General features: G+C 30.9%; 1 long non-coding RNA gene across 4 annotated transcripts; it reads left to right on the forward strand.

The window, feature by feature from the left end:
- Positions 1–213: 213 nt before the first annotated feature.
- On the forward strand, positions 214–2,688 carry LOC102590015 (uncharacterized). 4 transcript variants are annotated; one of them, XR_001474176.1, is made up of 3 exons: positions 214–1,712; positions 1,821–1,934; positions 2,398–2,688. It is a non-coding gene; the product is annotated as an uncharacterized lncRNA (long non-coding RNA). The 4 variants fall into 4 exon arrangements; XR_001474175.1 differs by having other exon boundaries at positions 214–550; positions 1,213–1,712; positions 1,821–2,688; XR_001474174.1 differs by having other exon boundaries at positions 214–357; positions 1,213–1,712; positions 1,821–2,688.
- The last annotated feature ends 2,369 nt before the right edge of the window (positions 2,689–5,057 follow it).

Below are 5,057 nucleotides of genomic sequence, written 5' to 3' on the forward strand. Positions count from 1 at the left end.
CCCACGCACCAGATGCTAAGCACTGGGTGTGAGGTGACGTGTTAAAGAATGACAAAAGTCTCACATCGGTGGTTAATGAGATGGGTGGTTCCGTATAAGGCTTGAGCAATCCTCCTCCCTTTGAGCTAGCTTTTGGGGTGTGAGTTAGGCCCAAGACCTAATTTCATAGATGATTGATTGCAAAATATAATCTATTGAATCCATGGTGGCGGAGTTACCTACCCACTGTCTTCTTCCACAATAGACTGGTCGGAGAAGGAAGGAAGATATGAGGCAGCGATGATGATTGGTTGTACGGAAAGTTCATCACTCTTCGTTTTATATTTGACTTCCCTAGCCATGATAAGCTTCTCGAAGGTTTCTAATGGCAGATCCATTTAGTAACTGTTTTCTATGTTGTTTTCTATCTTGTTAGCATCTTCATCTATAATCAAATCCCCAATGTTCTGCATCCATACTTCTCTTCTCTTACCTCTTCTCAGTTTCTCTCAATTTTACGATTTTGTCCCAAATTAGATATAGAAAGCTTAGAAGATGAGCGACAAGACTTGTGAGTTCTCTCTAACACGTTCTCATGCATTTTCAATCTGTAAATCAACTTGAGTTTTTTTTTTCAACTTTGAATTGTTCTAGAATATTTTGAAATTTGTATTCTGATTATAATTTATTTTCCAGAAAAGGCTCTAATTAGAAAATCAACTAAGTTCTTTCGAAATTTGTATTCTCCGACATTTTCATCAGTGTCTCGAAATTTGAATTAGAGGTCGTCAACTCTGCCACAGATGGCATCGGTGTGTATGAAGCTCTGGCATGAGTTTGTTAGACCTTTGATTTTGCTGCCGGTGATGGAATCAGTCTACTGTATTCGTTTTTGCATTTAACTTTGTTCTTCGTGTTTACTTTTACTTTCTAAGGCAAAATATGAGTAGTAGCTTCTAAATAAAGGATTGGATTTAAATCAAGTCTTTAGTTTAACTATCAGTAGGGTCATTTGTGGATTTTCTTCCATGTTTTATCCTCATCTATTTTATTTTTTGGAAGTTAGTGTTTAAGTTGTTAATTTATACTTTACTTTTTTGAAATTTTTGTGGATTTTCTTTCATACTCAACTGATTCTATGGCGCAAGTAAACATTGCAATGTCCATACCCATTGCTAATGGGCGGTGTCTATTTCTTTTTTTAACCGTGACAAGTTTCTCTTCTCGTTTCAGGAAGAACTCTCTCTTCCATAATGGCATCACAATCACATATTATCCCAGTCACTATTTCTCTCCATTTCTCATGAAATAGGAGAATAGCTGGAAGCTGACAGGGTCGATACATTGTTTATAGTGGTGAGTTCGACAATGCTCAAGGTTTTTACATGTTTAATAAGCTAACACCACTCAAGGTTTAAAGATCAGAGGAAGTGGGGATGGATAGTCAGAGAGCGAGAAATTGAATAGGACGTTCGCCTGCACTATGATAAATTTTTCTGACAACTTATTACCTTACGCTGTCAATATTTGATTATTTTCTACAAAGTAATATGCATCTTTAACTTTTAAAAATTCAGTATTTCCATCTGTATCATTGACCATACGGCTAAAAGGCAATATTCTCATTCTATAATTAGTCTGGTCCAGATTCAGTTGGGATTTTTGTCATCTCACATAGTTACAGTGGAGTGGTAGCCCGAGCATGTGGTCTTGCTAGTTTAGAACCAACAAAGGTAAACATTTGTTAATTTAGAAATATTACTGTTGCTCCGTTGCTAGTTTTGGTCCTTTTATGATTAATGTAGATGTTGTTACTTTTTTCTAACTAAAATATTTTACAGATTGCTGAGATCCTCAAAGATCGAACTGCTTGGTTTCAGGACTGCTGAAACGTCTAAGTTTTCACAATGTTTTTTGTAGGAAATGGTGGTACAATTGAGCTTTTATATACACAAGTGAGTACCTTCTCTTTAATCTTTATGTAGGCTTTTGATTGGATTAGCTTCAGTACTAAGGGGATCAATTAAATCATTTATTTCGGATATATGCTCCTACCACTCTGCCTCCTGCATATGATTTTCGGACGCTCAGATACACAGCCACCCTAGACAATGGTAGCATTGTGGTAAACAATCCTTCACATTAGTGTGAGCGACCTGGGCACTTTTATACTTAGTTCTGATATTCCACATTTAACTAGTCTTTAAACATCTCAATCCTTGGATTGAATAGGAGTCTAGAATGTAATATGTTTGGGTCATATTTAACTAAATGCTGCATTATAATTTCCATATACACCTTTAAGGATCTCGCTACTTCAGTATGACACTTTGCTCTATTGTTTGTGATTCTTAGTAGTGAATTCTATTAGTTGTGCCATCTCATATATGTTGCTGATATTTTCTTTTAATAAATAAGTGCATAGCACACTTTTTTTGCAGCTAGTGAACCATTTTCCTTCATGGATGCAAATTATCCAGTGATAATTGTTGACGAGGCAACCGTTGGTGTCTTGTAATCGTATTATATAATTAGTTTCGATAATGTTATTGCATGATTGGATCGGGTCACAATGATTAGAGTGGATGATGTGTTTAACAATTGAACCGGGTAGTAAGGATAATATAAATGTATTCATGGTGGAGTTGAATACATTGTATGGCATAACTAAGCTCTCCCAACCAATGATATGCAAACAATTTTATATTAGCACTGTGAAGTTTCTCACTTAATCTTTTTTCTTAATTGTTGGCAGCAGTATCATTGTGGGAGTTCCTAACCCCGCAGTATGTAAAATAAATCCCCGCTATGTAGATTTTTTTTTGTAGTTAAAGAGCCTAATAATTTAAGGTTAATGAAAATAAATGGTCTGTTACAATTGAAAAGAGCAAATAATTTATATCAATCAGTCGTACAATAAGAGCTTTTGAAACCCATTTAATTATCAGATAATTTGACCTGAAACTAATATCACAAACAATTTTTTTTTGAGATATCACATAAATCCAATAGATAATGATTTACAGTGGAGGTTAATAGTTATAGTTGCTGACAACGGCTAATGATGATGGTTGACGATATAAAAAGTGATAGTTGATGGTGATAATTATCCTTAGTAATTGATGGTTGGTGGTGTGACCGCAAATAATAGCTAGGGCTGTAACAACTAATTAGAATAGTAATGGTGATTGTGGATAGTGATAGTTGATAATGATGTGCGATCATGACAATCAATAATGATGTGCGAAGGTAGTAGCTGATAGAACAAAATCCCTCCTAAATAAATATCTTTATGATATCAATACTTTATTATAAAATTTAGTCATTTAAATCTATTCAAACTCAATGAGAGGCATGAATTGTAATAAAATAAATAAATTTAATTGTTATGATTTAATGACTATTATTCCGACTTTAAAAAAATTAAGAAACACAATAACTTTGATATGGATAATAACTTTTATTTTTACTAGAGAGGTGTAAATAAATGTGGCCTCATGTGCATCCCTACTGGCTACCACAACTTTTTCTTTTTTTTCTGATCAAGTGTTTAGATTTACGGTGTGTTGAATATGATAAAAAAAAATTGTTCATAGAAAATATTTTCTAAAAAAATTGTTCCAAGAAAATAAGTACCTATTTTTTTGTGTGTCTAATATGTAAATTAAAATTTATATCTAAAAATATTTATATATAATTTACATAAATATTATCAAAGATAAAGGTGGAGGGTAGGGGCTGTAAGAGGTGAGGAGGAGAGTATCGATATGAAGTATCACTTATATAATTTATTTTTCATATTTTCATTTAGAAAGTTATTTTTCTTAATTTTACTGAACTTATTTTCTTAATGAAACATTTTACATAAAATATGATGATTTTTTTTGTTTCATATTAAAAACACTTTAGATTAATTGTTAATGAATAATATGCACACATATACATGTCGACAGCTTCACATACGTTATTTTAATTAAATACTCCCGTCGTTGTATATATAATACAGTAATATAATAAACATAATTGCGATACATACCACATGTGGTGCTTTGATATTTTTGATTCTCTAGAGGAAGAAACATTCATGCATGATTACGACTTTTCCATGGAGATGGAGCCACATTACATGTATGTTGTCACCTTAGGCTTAGTCCCTATTCATCTTTTGTTTTGATGTGATATCTTTAGCATTATTCATAAGAATTTTTTCATAGTTTAATAGTTTAAATGATTGACTATTTAAAATTTAATTTTATTGATGAGACTTTGATTTCTCAACTTATAATTTTATGTCATATTTTAAGAATTTATTGAATTTTATGTTTACTAATAATGTCACAATGTGCATATGCTGACAACCACATTTAATCAATATAAAATTTCACTTGTTTTTTTTTTGGTTAAATTTAGGACATTTAATCAATATAAAATTTCACTTGTTTTTTTTTTTGGTTAAATTTAGGGGCAAATTACATAAATCCCACTAGTTTAGGTCATAATTACTAGAATTCACGATAGTTTCGAAAATTACTTCTTGTACCATATTTCTTTCTTTAGATACATGTATCATTACTCGTCAGATACATGTATCCAACAAATTTAAAAATTGAGATACTTGTTTAATTAATTCACATGGACAATTAATTAATTTTGGAAATATTAATCAAATTCCTTAATATAAATCAAGTAGTGTATCTTTGTTTAATTAATTTCATTTCATTACTCTTTATAATAATAAATTCATTAATATTATTAATAAAAGACAAAAACATGTATATCTTGGTTATGAAATTTGATTAATTTCAACTTATTACTCTTAAAATAATAAATTTATTAATTTGATGTATTTATTATCAATATATGTTGTATCCAATAAAATAAACACTTAGATACATTAGTGTTCGGTATCTAGAATTAATTCATGTATATATGTATATGATCTAATATTAAATTCATGTATCTATTTATATGTATCTAGTATTAATTTGATGTATCAAGTATCAATTTCATACATTATATCCAACAACATGTATCTCAAATACATATTGGTAAGGAGATACATTTAATTATGTGTATCT

Source organism: Solanum tuberosum, unplaced genomic scaffold, assembly GCF_000226075.1.
Source record: "Solanum tuberosum cultivar DM 1-3 516 R44 unplaced genomic scaffold, SolTub_3.0 scf00163, whole genome shotgun sequence".
NCBI classification, from domain to species: domain Eukaryota; kingdom Viridiplantae; phylum Streptophyta; class Magnoliopsida; order Solanales; family Solanaceae; genus Solanum; species Solanum tuberosum.